Below are 17,055 nucleotides of genomic sequence, written 5' to 3'. Positions count from 1 at the left end.
CTTTACAAGAGTGTCACAGTAGTTGTATTGAGAATAAATAACCAAAGAGATGCAGATCATATGCTAAGTATCTGGATCATCTTTCTGTTCATGCAATGTACAAATAAGCTAAGGATGCCTTTATGTTTGTGTCTCATTTACTGATGTGTTGGTAATACTTTTTTACTGATACTATTTTTATACCATCAATATGCAGTAATATTTAAAAGTCTTTCCTTACTCAACAGTGGAACATAACTGCTAGAAAAATCAGGTCTTTTTGTAAATCAGGTAATTACTTTAAATTACTTAATTTGCGCCTCCTTCTTATTTTTTTGAAGATAAAACATGTGGTGCTAATTACATAACCTAATTATGAATTATTTTTTCTGTAAGTATGTCAGTTTATTGACAGTGAAGCTGCTTGAGATCCTTAGGAAGCTCAGGAATGGACTGATGATGGTTCAGTAGTGTTCTGAAGATAGATCAATAAGATTCATGAAGTTCTCTTCAAGTAGGATGTAAGCTGAGTGGTATTTAAAGAACATGTGATAACCTTTTGGCAACCACTTCTCAATAATATTAATTGAGTCTTTAGTACTTCAATATCCTTTTTACTTTAGTACTTCAACTGTGCTATCTCTGCTCCCTGTTAAATAGTTGCAGTATCACTTTTTCTGAAGTGACTATTTTAATAGCTGCCAGATTTTTTTAGTATTTTCTTTAAAATATCAAAGTCCTTTAAAAGACCGGGATTGGAATGTCTGTCTTTGGCAGCTATTGCTGATATTTCTACAACTGCTACACTTGAAATTGACAGAAATTCATTAATATCCTGGTGATATGGTAGCCCTTTCAATTTATTTTTTTTTTTAACATGCATATTGTATCTCATTCATTCTTTGAAGCTGACCTCTGTTGTGGTAACTAGTTTCTACTTGAGCTAATTTTAAGCAAATATTCTAGTAACTTATTATTCAGTGAAAAAAGTGGGTACCAGCATATCCTTACTTGGTTACACAATATCCTCTTTCTTTCAATAGTAAATATACAGTTGGTTCTTACACATAAAAGCAGAAGTTTTCTCTAAAAAAATCATTCTCACCCCTCTTGAGCATACAGACAGAAGTACAGAATTGATTTACTGTTTCACTTTTGCTTTTCTTGCATAAATGCTTGACCATTCTTTCCCAGTTGGGAACCATTGTTCTCTTGGTTGGTGTGAAGTTTTGAGGCACTACTGAACATTTTCATGTGGCTGTGTGTATTCACTGATACTTTGAATGTGTCTGTCTGTGCATTGAGGGTATGATAACACCTAGGCCATGTTCGCATCACTCACTTCTAGCTGTGATAATTTCTAAAAGTTTGAAATGATGATGCAGTGTTAGAAAAAAAAATAACAGTATTAGTAGAAATTTGTTTACCAATAACTCTGCAGGACAATTTTTACATGCTTCTGAGTGTCTTTAAGCAAGGGAAAGATGTATTTTGAAAACCCCCCCATTCTTATTTTGCATGCAAAATAGCTACCTTTGAGTCTTTATGTAGGTTACTACAGCTTTACTCAGAGTCTTGGTAAGAATATGTACTAGTGTCAGCACAATCTAAATCTATTTCAAGTGTTGATTTTCACATCTTGAATGTTTTTACTGCCAAGAAGGCAGGTTTTGTATTTTTAAATTCAGATTTATTTTATATTCTTGATGAATCAGCATTATGAAAACATTTATTAATAAAAATATTAGATCAACCCTTTGTGTCTCAAAGTATAGTAATTACCCAACTGTATTGCTTTTTATCTGCATCACAAAATACAATACAAATTCTAATTTTTCTTGATATCTTTCTTTTATATCACAGATGCATATTGCTTTACATGTCAGAAATTCTCTAAATAAAACATTAAAGTCTTCATGGAAAATGAAAAACCTTACTTCCTTCCTGAAGGCACCCAGATCCATGAAATTAGCTGTGGCATCTGTTTTAACTGTTCTGCTGATACTGCAACATCAAGTGCTACAGCCATCTCACATGCAGGCATCAGCACTTGTTCAGTTTTATCCACTTGTTAAGCTTTGGCTCATTAGTATGGTAGCACCTTTAAAACATAACTACCCCCTAAAATTAACTGGCTTTATATTATGATTTACTAGTACAGAGGTATGTCTTTACTAGTAGAGAGGTATGAAACAAAAGAGCAAAAAAATCTTCTATTTACCATTTCTAAGAGTACAAGTCATAAGAAATCCTGGATTGATTAATCTTCAGTAATAATTCCTGTCAATATTTTTGGGTTTTTTTTTCCTCTTTTTAGTAGAAATTTCTTAGAATGCTGAGAACAGTAGTAGAGTACAGAACATTTAAAAAGAGAGTAATAAAGTCTGTGTAAGTGGAAAGTAAGTAATTAAGACAGTTTTGTTCTGTTTGGTCTCTTCAGCAGGATTGTCTCAAATTCAGGTGTGGTTGAAGGTTTTAAGAAAGTTTACTATGTCTCATAGGAATCTTGGGTTTTTTTCTAGTTTTCTTTTAAGGTCAGTAGTTAAAGCTGACCAACCTCTTCAGTATTTCTGTATATACAGTTTAAGAGGATTAAAAGATACGTCAAAGATAGAGGTCACTAAATCGCTGGTATTATGTAGTTACCTTCTTTCTAAAGGTTTAGCCTCAGAAAAGGAATAGAAAAAGAGTTTACAGTTTTAGCAAAGTGAAAAAATACTGCTGCAGCTCAGAAAAACAAAGAAAATAGTAATACTGTCTGGTCCTGTGTTTCACCCTGTTTGAATCTATCAAAGAGAAAAAAAGAGAGTTTGTAAAATCATATCCAAGTCAGTTGGGATGTTTCTGACCATTTAATTGAGCATTGGATCATAACTAGACTTCATAGAAAACAGGATATATAACATTAGGAAAGCAAGTTTAAAAGAAAATCACTACAGATTGGAATAATTTAGAAGAGTTGTCCACCAACTTTAAATGTTACTGATTGAGAGCCTCAAAGTGCTTTTTTCTGAGTGAAAAGCTGACAATAGCCAACAGTGTATAGTGTGTGAAGGCTAAAGGATGCAGACAAGTGTCAGAGACAAGCATCTGTGGCAATTTACTGCTCAGGAAAGGAAAACTAGAGATTAATGCAGTTATTCACAAGGTTATTGTGTACATGTGTTTATTTCTTGATGTTTCTAGAATTTCATTCACTAGGACTAAAGGTAGATTTAGTAATGCAAGCACTGATTTCCCATGTCCACAGTTCATCCAGATGGTCTTTTAATTATTAGTGAGAGCTCTCACTGGCAGTAAGGATTAGCAGCCTGCCCCTCTGTAGTGTTCATTTGTGGGCAGCATGAATCTCGTCGTGTAAGATGCCAGTCTGTCAGGATGTTTTTCCTGTATTACAGAGGAGGCTGTTAGAAGTTCATTGATGTCAGTAAGTGATGCCAGGGAACTGATTTCTTTAGCTTCTTGGAAGAGATTCTCAGCAGTGGCAGGAATGTAGCCTCAGTACAGAGTAAATACTGTAATTCAGCTTTCTAGCTGAAGTATATTCCCTTTTCAGAGAACATCCTAATTTTCTTATATTGAGGAACTATATATTACTATTTTCTTTGTCTTTTCCCCCTCTCCCTAGACCACTTGGTACTATTTTTGCACATACCATGTAACACTTCACTCTGCAAGTGATAAATCTAAGGTATTGGTCCATGTAAGTTAGGGTAGAAGAGTTAGAGTGAATGATAAGCAGTTAATTATTTATCTTCAATTGTTTCATTTGCTATTTTAGTTTATTTGAAATTAATTCAGTTTTTTGCATAAGTGATATCTAGTGTCATAAAGATTTGTCCTTTTTTCTTATAAACCTTATTTCTAAATTCCTTCACTGTATTGGGAGAGATTTAAAATCAATTGCTTTGTAAGATCAGACAAAGGGGTCAGGCTTTTGATTTGCTCTATTTCTCTTCTCAAAACCTGAAACAAATATAGAAATAAGTTTGGAGGTGGAAAACTTTGCTTAGTGTAAAAGGAGAAAGAAAGGAAAATAATTTTTTCCCCAAATAATCTGTGCAACTAGCACAGAGAATCTGAATAAAGGTCTAGTAAATGAAGAATTAAATTATACCATCACATGAATTGATTTTTGTTGAGATGTTTGAAATTATCAGTAAAATACTCCTGCTACCAAACTTTTACCCAGCTACACACCAGTAATTACAGAGTCACAGACTAGCAGAATGGTTGAGTTTGAAAGTGACTTCTGGAGATGATCTTGCTCCACCCCTCTGCTCAAGAAGGGCCACCTAGAAGAAGTCACTCAAGACCAAGAAGTTGCTCAAGGTTGAGAGGTTGCTGGGACAACTTTAAAATGTCTCTGAGGATGGAGCCTCTACAACCTCTCTGAAAAACTCAGTCACTCTCACAGCAAGCTCTTTCCTCCTGTTTCACTTTGTGCCCATTGCTTCTTGCCCTGTCACTGGGAACCACTGAAAAGAGCTTGGTTCTGTTTTTATGTCCACCCTCCAGGTATTTATTCACATTTATAAGATCCCATTGTTTTCTTCTTCAGCAAAAATGGTCCAAGTGCTTTCAACATTTCATCATATGAAATTCTTTTGATGCCCAAAATGTAAAATGTAAAGGTCCACATTATAATTAGCTAACCAAAATTATCTGTCATAATAGAAACTCATGAGTGGTTTTGTCACTTTCAGTGGCAGTTAGTGAGACAATTTTGCTTAGCTCTGAATACCTGTTAAAGAGAAAAAAATTTTTAAATGCTCTGAGAACTATAGCACATGTATGTATATTAAGGAATACTACACTTGCTTCTGTGTGCAAATGCATGTTTTTCTTTTTTAGCCAAAATATAGAGAAAGAAACAGAGTCGATCTCATGCATTTGAGGAGTGAGTTGAGAAATGTGTAGCTTAACATATAGCATGAAATATAGTCAAGATAATGTGATTTGTAGCTCAAAATATATTTATCACAAAAAATTCTTTGTCATTTTTAAGTCATGATGTAAATCTATAAATTTCCTAGCTATGTACAGTTTACAGTGATTCTAGATTTATATGCTAAATTTCTAAGAGAAATCTCAGAAAAAGATCTTGTTTGCCTACATGCACACACAATGCAGATGTTGTCATACTTCAAATATATATATGCATATATATGTATATATACATATAAGCTATTTTTTATATATATGAAGCACCTAGAACATTGAAACAATTGTATGGAACCGAGTGGGTTTTTTTGTAGGGTAACATAATAAAGTACAAGATAGACTAAAAACTATGACCAGTAGTAGTAGTCTAGAAACCCAACATATTTTATAGAACACGAACTCATGAAAAGTGTTTGCAAATCATAAAGCCTGCAAAACAGCCTTTACTTTCCATCTGCTTCAGGCACAGTGATGTAATGTTCAATTCTATCTGAAATAAGCATTCTAATGGTTAATGATTTATTCTTGACATTTGGACAAAGGACACAAGGAGCCTTGGAAGTAATTTTTAAATTCCTAGCTATATATATTTATATGTAGAAGCAAGCTAACTATACGCAGCATAAAGATAAAATTGTACTGAATTTCATTACCACAGAGGTCATGGAATAATTGCACAATCTACTATTCCGTTTTTTTCTATTGCTCTACCTCAAAGCAGGATGTCTTCAGACTGGAAGAATGCCTCTTGTGCAGTTTAAGGACTTCCATAATGGAAATAGAAATGCATCTATCCATTAAAAAGGTGTTTGCAGACAGATTGATGGTGTTGGCATGTGTTTGTAAGGCACCAGGCAAACAACCAGTCTGTATGTGCAGACTGCCTGCACTGCACATGCTGTGAATCTGGGCTGTCCTGGAGGCTTGCAGCTTAATGACTGGAAACTTGTGTGGTACACTCTTCTGGGAGAGCTGAACACCAAATGGTCTGGTCAGAACTTCTGCTCTTGTTCTATTATAATCTGAGTTTCCTTTTGATGTCCAGAGTTTTGGGGTAAATAAAGAACAGCATTCTAAAAAGTTGAAATGTGGGAACTCTTTTCCTATATGATTGAGCAATTTGTTCCAGTGTATCATGTGGACATTGGGTCATTCTGTTGCATAAATCAAAATGGAATATACTGTCCTTATCAAGCATTATAAATGCTTATTAGTGTTGTTTTGAGTGATGAGGAATTTCTTTTGCAATGGAAGCCAAACAGTAACTGTGAGAACAAAACATCTACCTGTTGCAGTCTTCACAGAGCTCTCATTTTTTGCTATCAGTGTCTCAGTGTTAGCTTGCATTATTTTATTTTTTAAAACTTTGAATTTACTTTATCTGTGCAATATCAGGCCATATAAAAAATGGACATTTTCCTGAAGACAATTTCCTTACTTCTTTCAATGCTATAAGAAACGGGTTGTATGTGGACTCAAAAATTACACATATCTGCATTTCTATTGGATGAATATCAATCAATTAATTTAGATTAAAATGTTCAGCATCTTACCTTTCTGAAAAAAATGTTTTACATTGAAGTATTTTTCAAAATATTAATATCTATGATTTTCTTCAGGAAAAACATCATTCAGTAACAGTATGATAATGATAAAAGATGTTTTGTTACAGAAATATGTGTTGAGAAATATGAAATATTATGAAATATATATATATATGAAAAATATATATATGGAAAAAAAAATATATATATATATATATATATGAAATATATAGAAATATGTGTTTTGTTACAGAAATATGTGTCCTGTGACTTTATTTCACAGGAAACTTTTCAACACCAAAGTGATTAAATAGGACACCTTGATTATGTGGTGTACAGTGAAATACAAATCATGTGTGATTCATTAGCTCTTGACACTTCAAAATGTGAGGAACTAAAGAAAGAAGCAGCCTAGAAAGGGGAAGAAGGTGAAAAAGGAAAATGTGAATAGCAAGGAGATGATGATTCTTTAATTACATCTTTGGCTCAGGAGCATAGTTTTGTGCCCACCAGGCAGGTGCTTGGCTGCCTTCTCTAGATAGAAGAGAGGAGAAAAACTCACTATTTTTTATGTTTATTCAGCCATATATTTATGTATGTTCCTATCTTCTGCTGATGGGCTGACTTATTTTGTGTGTGTGCGTGTCTAGTCAATGTGAAACAAAATCTAGATACCTAATATACCTAGCTGACTCCTTTCAGGGAGATTTTTGAGAGTTTTTGTGAATTGCTCCCCTTTGGGCCATTACCACTGCCTGTATCCTCAGGAGGTTTCCTCTGTCATCACTGTTGAGTGACTGAGTAATCAGAGGAGCTGTTGCCTGCATCTTCTTCACAGGTGATTGATATCAATGTGTTGAAAATGTCATGGTTCTCTTTTCTTATTTATTAATTACTTCTAAGAGACTTACCTAACATTTGAGCATTTTTGGACTTTAGGCAGTCACTGGACATTCAGTATTCATTTAATTTATTTTGGTCAGCTATTTGTTTACATCAGATATTTTACACAGCAGTGTCATGGTGGTAGCAGGATTGGTCTTGAGTTCAGTGGACTGGGTGTTGTACATTGATACTATTTGATCACAGCTCCCTCATGGTGACTCATATAGAAATAGCATTACTGAGTAATGCTGGGTACAACTCTAAACTGGGGGAGGAGTGGCTGGAGAGCAGCCCTGCCAAGAGGGATCTGGGGGTGCTGGTCAGCAGCAGCTCAGTGCGGGTCAGCAGGGTGTGCCCTGGAACCCAGAGGGCAAAACCCCATCCTGGGGTGCATCAAGCACAGAAAGAGCAGACAGCCAACAGAAGTGACTGTCCCACTGCATTCAGCCTTGGGGAGCCTCATCCTGAGTGATGTGTGCAGTTCTGGGCCCCACATGTCAAGAAGGATGTGATGGTCCTTGGATGCCTCCAGAGGAGGGAAACAAAGCTGGTGACAGGGAAAGAAACAATGTACTGTGAGGAAAGGATAAGAATTTCAGGCTTGTTGAGTTTGGAGAGAAGGAGGCTGAAGGGTGACTTCATTGGTCTCTACAGCTCCCTGAGGAGGTGGAGAGGGAGGTGCTGAGCTCTTCTCCCTGGTATCCAGTGATAGGACACATGGGAATGCTTCAAAGCTGTGCCACAGGAGGGTTAGACTGGATGTTTAAAAGCATTTTGTTACTGAGAAGGTGGTCAAACACTGGGACAACCTTCCTAGAGAGGTGGTCGATGATCCCATTGGTGTTTAAAAAGCATTTTGGACAATGCCTTTACTAACACAGGTTATGGTCAGCCCTGAACTGGTCAGGCAGCTGGACTGTTGTAGGTCCCTTCCAAGTGAAATACTATTCTAAGAGAATAGGAATTATTTTAATTTGATTGCTAAGTTATGGTTCTATTTAGGAGTCTGCCCACTTGCTTTTTTAATAGATTTATCCCAAATGCAGTATAACATACCTTGAGGCACAAACAGCAAAATTCAAAAATTTAATTTCTAGCACCTGGGAGATAATAAAACCAAATTCTTTTATATGATTTTATATATTTTGTTCTCAGCCTGTACAAGAAAGTCAGTTTTTTGCAAAGTTTGAAGCTTTAATGAGTTTTTGGTTTATTTCTATGTTCTAAGGCTTAAACAACAGTTTTGATACCATTTTAAATTGCAAATTCAATGCCTTTGGGTTTGGTAGGGAGTCTGTTCTAATTGTAACTTCCCTTATCAACTTGGAAACATTAGGGTTCAATGTAATTTTTTTTTTTTTTTAGAAATTTTTTCACAGCTCAAGTTACTGGCTGATTTCAAAAGTTGAAGTTTTACTGAAGTTTTGTTTTGATTTTTTTTTAAATATGGAACATTAAACTATCATAGAGGCAACTGCTGACCATACTGCATCATGTCCTGAAAAAATTTATTTAGTCATGGCCATCAGCTCTGGGAGGATATGGACCTGCTGGAGTGAATCCAGAGGAGAGCCACAAAGATGCTCAGAAGGGCTGAGACCTGTAGTTGTTCAGCCTGGAGAAGAGAAGGCTCTGGGGAGAGCTTATAGCAGCCTTCCAGTATCTAAAGGCTATAAGAGAGCAGGATGCTCAAGGCCTTATCCAACTTGGCCTTGAACCCTTCAGGGCTGGACCATCCACTACCTCCCTGGGCGAGGTATCTCATCACCCTCATGGAAAAGAATTTCTTCCTAATGTCTAACCTAAATTTCCCCTCTTTCAGTTTATGTCCATTACTCCTTCTCCCATTACTATAGCTCCTGATGAAAAGTTCCTCTCCAGCTTCCCTGTAGCCTCTCTTGAGATACTGGAAGGTTCCTATGAGGTCTCCACACAACCATCTCTTCTCCAGGGGCTGAACAGCCCTAACTCTTTCAGCCATCAGGAATTCAGTATAAAATGAGACTAAACTAGTGGTTTTTCTCTGTAAGTTGATTGCATATTAAGAAATTATGGCAGTGCTGGTTCTTAAAGTAGAAATGTGTTGATGATGTCCTTTCAATTAATCGGTTAATACATGCAGAGAGCAGCAAGTAAATAAGATCCCAAATCTGTTCAGGTATTCAAGCAATAGCCTTCAAATTACAACTGTAAACCAGGAGGAAGTTTTGAGGTTTTATGCAGTAGCAATAAAGGTTTTTCATGTTCACTGAATGCAAAACTGGTACTGAAATCAGTGACAAAAGTCCCACTAAATGGAACTAGGGTTTCTGTTTGTTTAATGAAATAAGAGCCGTGGAGAAACTCTTAAACTTGGACTCGTTACACTACAACTTAATTTTTTTGGTGGTGGTGGTTGCGGTTGAGTCCAGTAATCTCTGCACACATTTGCTGTGCCTCAGCTTCACCTTGCTAAATGTGAATTTGCTGTTGTCTGAAAATCATTGAGGAGCAATATCAACATCTTGAAAGTGAGGCAATGAGCCACGCAGACAGGAAAGCAACAAATTTTTGAGCTCAGTGATGTGGTAACAAAACATGGGGTTTGACCACAGTGAATTCACAGGTGGCTGTCAGGGCTTGTATCTTTTAAAACTACCTAAATAGCCTAGTGATGCAGCTGGCGTTATGGAATAGGATAATCTGGCAGGACTCTGTAATGCCATGTTGATTTAATGGTGATCATTGTCAAAGAAATGAGGAGCTTTTGTGTGACCATTTAGATTCAGGTATCACTGTGATATGTTTCTCTGTAGTTATTGATGTGTTTAAAGAAATACAAAATAATTCTAAGAGCACGGCCCAAAAGGGGCAGGAGAAAAACATGCATGAAATTGAATTTCAGTAACAAAAGGAATAACAGCTAGAAAATTATGTTAAAAGTCTTTTGACAGAGAGCAGAAGAATCTATGTGAGAAATAGACATAATTTTGCACTATAAATGTTTCTTACTAGGATGTCTTCAAAACCACTACCAGAAGGAATTTAATTATTTCTTAAAATAATTGTAGTACTGATTTTGTTTTTTTCACTTTTAAGTCTCAGGTACTGATGCATTATTTTCAGACTCTTGCTGATGTCACTGACAGTTTAAAGATTTCTACAAATTTTGTAAAGAGTGCAAAACAGTGATGCCATTATTAGGACAGTAGTTTGGAAGTCTCAGATGCAGTGGTGAAGAGGCTCACTGTTGATGATACTTGGCAGTTCTTTTCAGCTGTAGGCAACGGTGCTGATAATCAGCACAACCAGTTAGTATAAATGCCTTTCATGGCTTATGATTAGCAAGTGAAATTATAACTGAATAGATTACTACCTGGCATGTCTAATTGCCCATACTCTTTTTGCCTTGAAAGGTTCTTAATCACCATGTGGAAAAACAATGTACATTCTAATTATAGAGATTTTGTCTAAAATGCATCATGTTTTTTGTGTAGATTTTTTCAAAATATAATGACATATTTCTTTAAACAAAAAGGTTATCTTTTCCTTTTAATAGATTGCAATCTTTATTAAATATAATTTTTCATTGTGAAAAATGTCAACAGAATTGTTTAAACAATCATTACTGTGTTGATCAGTGTTACTCTTCAAAGAACCAAGTAGTTGGTCTAGACAGCAGCAAATTGAGGGTGAAATTCTGCTTGTACTGAAGTCAGCAATAATTTTACTACGGTTTTCAATAGGGTAAGGATTTTAAGAGGGCTTTGTTTGGTTCTGCATACACATGGTGCTGATCTGTGCCTTCTGTGAGCTGCTCCTTCTGAAAACTTCCATACTTGCGAAGTCGACATGCGGACAGCACTGTGTACAGGTAGCCAGCAGAGAGACTATGGCTGGGAAAGAACTTTCTGGAATGATACCATGATACCAAGATTGATACCTCATGGTGTCTGGTTTGGATCTGATGCTGATTTATGTCACATTCAGTGTGTTAAAGGTTCTCTGTAGCACATATGAGGATCACTGTTGGTAATGCGAGATTTTTGGATTTAAAATACATACAGTAATAACCACATTAGAAATTAGCGAGGCTAAATAAATTCCTATCTGTATGAATAAAAATTCCTCACAAAAATTCCCTGATCTACACCAGACATTCATGAACAATCCATTTAGTACTGAATGCACAGACTAGCAAAACATAATTGCACTTTGCTAACATATTTCATATATGCATTTGTAAACATTTTGGGTATTTGTGCCCTAACCATGTTTTTTTAAACTCATTAGTTTCTGAATTTTTCCTTACACTTTGGATTAGTGAATTTGTGTGGAGACACAGCTGCAGATTACATTTACTTAACCAGCATTCTAATTTTACTGAAGTGGTGGTAGTGTAGTAGAATTTGCATCTCACTGGCTGTTGATTCTGGGCCAGGGGAATTGAGTTCTGCTGTTACATTACTATATAATGAATTAACTGTCATAGGTTTCTTCAATAGTAGAGAAAAATTTTCCTACCTCTATTGACCTTACTTTAGGGAAGATACAAATAATTAACTAAATTGGAGTAAGTCTTCCCTCTTGGTCCTCTCTGAAAGGTCTACAGGCAACTGTGCTCTTTTAAAGAACAATATTATGAGATTGACAGCAATGTTAGTGATTAAACATTCAAGAAAAACACACAAGCAAATGGTTAGAGTAAATACAAAGTGGTTTAAAGCATTAGATAACAATCTAAATATGAAAAAAGTAAATTGCTGCAACACAGCCTCAGATCTGTTAGACTTCAGAGGGATCCAATATGATGTAAGATTCTTTTATGCCTGACACTTGCAGAGCAGATTGTAGTTAATTTCTCTTAAAGGGTGATTCTTCAGCCCATTGTTTACTTCTCCTGCCCTTCCATGAGAGAGAAAAGGTGCAAACCAGTAGATAGTCAAAATGACGAGCAATAATTGTCTATCACAAAAGAAAGGTACATCAGTCCCTTCTAGGTTCTTTGCATGGTTACCTGATCTAATGCACTTTTAAAGTCTTTTGTCAGGACAGAATATTTATGATTTCAGAAAATACCTAATTGGAAATAGTAAAATAATAATATACATATTTTTATATTTTCTTTATAAAGAGCATTATTCAGTGATCTTTTTACCTTTGTCTACTATGTTGCAAGGGATTGTGTGTCAAATGCAAAAGTCTTTGCAGGTCTCAGTCAGTCATGATCCTGAAGGTAAGAAAATGTCCAGACTATGTCCCAGAGCTGTGTAGTGCTTTCAGGAATCCTTAAAACTGAATTACCATACCTTTAGGTTATGGTTTCCTTAAAAGCTTTCACCACTAACACAATTTTTTGGTCTGTCCCTATTTGATACTTCCCATATCTTTTATTACACGAAATACTGGATTCAATTGAATATACAGAAATATTTGAAAATTATCTTGGAGTATAGCATACTAGAGTGGAACATCTCTTTGCTATCTTCTTTTGTTGTCTGTGTTCATAAATATGCAATTTACAGATTAATAACATCATTTTCATCCTCAGAAATGAATAGTTTGGAATAGCAGAGCACGATGAGAAATGATAGCCAACACTAAAGGTTAGCAGCAGTTAGTAAAGGAAGCTGTATACATTGACTGTCCAGAAAATAAATTAGCAAATTCCACAAGAGGTCTGTAATACTTCTGAGAGACTTAAGAATCAGTATTATCTTACTGAATTGCAATGTCTTTGTAATTCCACATATTTTAAGTTGAAGACAGTAACTTGGCACGTAAATTGTGTGTGTTGTGGTTACTAGTATTTTTCCTGCACTCAGAAATTATTATTATGTTTAAATGTGAAGTCTTTAAAAACTGTGAGGACACAAAAAGATCAGATTTATTTTATGAAAATGTAATTTATTGAAATCATTTTGCATTTTATGAAGCATTAATCATGTGCAGAATGTCTGTATGGAACGTTAATTTGGGGCAGTAAGAATAAGCAGCTGCAGTTCCCTGATACGGTATCTGCAGAATTTGTATTAATTATCTCATAAAACAGACTAACCAAAGTAGAAAATTCATTTTGTTTAGTTAAATAGTAAGGAAATCAGAACGCTTTTATTAGTTAATTTCAAGGTATTATCTTCCTGAAATCATTGGCCCTAGAGGTAACAGATGGCTGATGAATATCAGCTTATAGAAATACAAATATATGCATGAACTTTTTCAGTTTAGAGCCTTTTTTTAAAAAAACCAAACCAGTTCTAACTGTACTTCCAGGATGGTAAAAAGATGACTGAAATGACTGTCTCATCCTTTAGTTACAGGTTTGGAGGGATTTTTGTGCTTCTGCCAAATTTATTGGGTTTTGCTAGCACATTTCTTTTTGCCATATGTTACTCTTCCCATTTGTGACAGATGATGCAGAGCTAGAAGTGCTGCTCTATATTGCAGGAATTGTAAGTCACTTGCATGCAATTCTTAGACATTTAGAGTTAGTCACAAGGGTACTAGCCCTTACTCTGGAGGTTGCAATTTTCAGTCCAAGTAATCAGTTCCTCAGGGCTAAATTCCTAAAAAAACCTCTGCAGAATGGCAGGGTACTTGTGGAGTGCTGTCACTGAGTAGTTACATGGGCTATAATGTTCCAGCTTACTATAGTAGGTAATGTCTTTAAAGGCAGCACTGAGTTCTGATAGCAGTTTCAAGATTACTGGATTTTCAGAAGGTTTAAATGCTCGTGCTGGAACAGATGAGATGCTCAGCGTTTCCTGTGCAGCCATATGATAGTACATGACTGGTAGGTAATGCTGTCAAAGGGCTTTGGGCTGCATGAGCATCAGCTGTGGACAACTCCTAATAATCCTGCTCACAGCTGATTCAGAATTGCTGCTCTAACCAGGTTTCTGGGTGTCTAGCAATCCTGGACAGATGGCTGCAATCCTCAAGTTACAGCACAGGGAATACTCTTACACTTTTCAGGGAGAACAGTATAGAGCTACAGAACAGTTGATAGTAGTTCCTTTCAAAGAGGGGTTGTCTCTCAAACACTGAGGAACCCTCACATGCGCTGTCTGATGGTCACAGGCCATGAATGACTGGACACTGCCCTGAGCAGCTTGATGTAACTAGACCTACTTTTAGTAGAGGGTAAGACTGAACTACTTCTGGAGGTCCCTTTTAACATATTTTATTAACATATTTATTCTGTGAATCAAACAATATCATATTGGGGTTTTTTTGAGTTCCATGCTTTTGTAAGTCATATGCAGTGATTCTAATATGTTTAAAAAGTTTGAATAGCAAGAAGTCTTGCTTCAGCACGCACTGACTGATCAGTTGCCCATCTCACATGGAGTAATTACTAGTTGACTCTAGAACATGGTGGATGTGTACCCCGTTCTTCAAGTTTTCTAGATACTCTCTTTATGTTTACTTCCTGGTTATTTTATTGTATACATGAATTTGAGTATAGTTCTGCCTGATTGAATGAGATTTTGTGTGCTGAGGAAGATCATCTGCATAGTGTACAGTGTGTTTCTTGCCTTTTTTTTTTCCTAAATAATTTTTTGATCTTTCACTTAGCAAAAGCTACTCTTGGATATAACAGTATTGCAGTGTGCTCATTATGTCCATGTCCATTCAATACTTACTAAGCTATGGGTAATTTTTTTCTGTGTCTGTGTTTATATAAAAAGGAAGCACTGTTAAAATAACTTACTTTCTCTTATGTCAGGAAGCTAAGGCTGGTTTAAATATGTTAGGGAATTCAGGACATTATGCTAGTGCTAAAACACCTTCTGCATGTCTTTACAGCTTTCAGTAGCACTATTTTTACTTCATTAATTAACTTGAGTTGAAAGGCACTTAAAGAACTCAGGCTGATACAGCATTTTCAAATATTTTACTTCCAATCTGTAAAGTAGTTTCAAATGCCAACATAAATCATAACATTTACTGTATGTGAAAACAGATTGAACAGTTGGTTCCACCTAACATTTAAATAATATTTATCATAAAGTTATATTTGGATTAAGTACCTATAAATTTTCTGATACCTTCATTTTTGCATAGCCGTAGGTGTTAATTTTAGAAGACAGTCTCATTGCTTGAAATGACAGCAGACTCCCATAACCTCTGAGCTAGTGACTTCGTATTACCTTGTACTAATTCTCTTAATGGCTACTAAAATTGATTGTAATAGCAGGATTGCCTTGCATTGGCATTATACAAAAACAGAATTACTTCTTGGCAGGTTCCTGAGTGGATTAATGCGATTTAATATGCATTTTTTGATTACTGTCTAACCTTCTACAACCTTTACTGTCTGTCTTTCACCATTAAAGATTCATCTCCCAGTCTATCAGGTTAAATAATAGTCTGAATAGACCAGAATTACCTCATCTTGACCTATTTTAAATTAGTACAGACAAATTTGCACAATCATTTCACTACTCTGTATCTTTACAAGCTCATCACTGGCATGAAAAGTTCCTAAACATTTTTTAGTATGTATCAACTAATTAATATAATTTTTCATCATACAGAATTACCTCGAGCAAGCATGTTTCAATGGCAAGTAGCATTCTGGTGAATGGATTTTTAGGTTGATCATCTCTGTTACAGCAAAGGAAGTTGAACATGAATATGTTGTCTCCTTCCTGATTTGCTTGGCCTTGGCCAGCAGTGGCTCTGTCCTGGAGCCAGCTGACATCAGCTCTGCTGAACATGGAGGAAGCTTCTGGCAGCTTCTCACAGAAGCCACCCCTGCAGCGTCCTGCTACCAAAACCTGGCCATAAAAACCAATATACAGCTGTAATGGAAGGAGAAATTAAAGAGGAGCAGAGTGTCCCAAGTTAACAGCTGATTCTTTGTGCTGACCTGTCAGCTGATTGCAAGAGTTGGTACAGGAAGGTGTCACCATAGCAAACATAGGAATCCCTCATGTTTGAATTAGAATATGTAGTCTTGGATCAGGAAACCATTTTCATCTGGTTGTTGTAATACATTTTTTAGTACACATGCCTATTTATCATTATTTTTTCCCCAGTTCCCTATAAATTATCAGAAAAGAAATAGTTCTGTTATGCAATAGAGAAGCACAAATACAATATTTATAAAAACATCAGTCCATAACATATGCAAATATATGGATGGATGAATTGTACTTTGGTCTTTCATTCTTTCATGGATAGAATCAAAGTATCAAGTGGGACTTCAGTAAAGAATAAATAATCCCGTGCTTAAATGCATGCAAGTGTACAGGCATTGATAGTTGTTGACAAAATTATATGTTTCTATCTTATTCCAAAATACAAGTAGGTTTTTCATAGTGTTGTACAATTTAATGAAGTGCTAAAAAAGCTAAGTCACTAAATGTGTTGGATTGCTACACAATAAAAGAAAAGTAAGCAAACTGGAGATTTATTATGAAGAGTGTCACTGTGAAGCTCAGACAACTTAGGTATGAGCTCTTCAGGTCATGGCTTATTTGGTTACTGGTAGACCTGGAAAGGGATCCCAATTTGGAAATGATAGCTATTGAGAATGGCAGTGGAAAGTATTTTGTTATCTGAGCAGAGATACATTTTTTGTATTTTCTGCTCTTCTCATCTTCCAGACAGTGTTATTTCTTTTGTCTTCCCAAACAAATGGGAAGATGGAGTTCTGGGAGGGATATCTACTTGCTTCAAGCATGCCCTTTCTTTGTCTTCTCACTGAATAAGCCTC

The 17,055-nt window shown here is 35.8% G+C and overlaps 1 protein-coding gene across 2 annotated transcripts in view; it reads left to right on the top strand.

The window, feature by feature from the left end:
• The window catches only part of SPOCK3 (SPARC (osteonectin), cwcv and kazal like domains proteoglycan 3), a 167,415-nt gene that overhangs the window by 127,351 nt on the left and 23,009 nt on the right, over positions 1 to 17,055 (top strand). The window lies entirely within an intron of this gene.

This window comes from Molothrus aeneus, chromosome 4 (assembly GCF_037042795.1).
Source record: "Molothrus aeneus isolate 106 chromosome 4, BPBGC_Maene_1.0, whole genome shotgun sequence".
Taxonomy (NCBI): domain Eukaryota; kingdom Metazoa; phylum Chordata; class Aves; order Passeriformes; family Icteridae; genus Molothrus; species Molothrus aeneus.
This window is presented reverse-complemented; position numbering and strand designations above follow the sequence as displayed.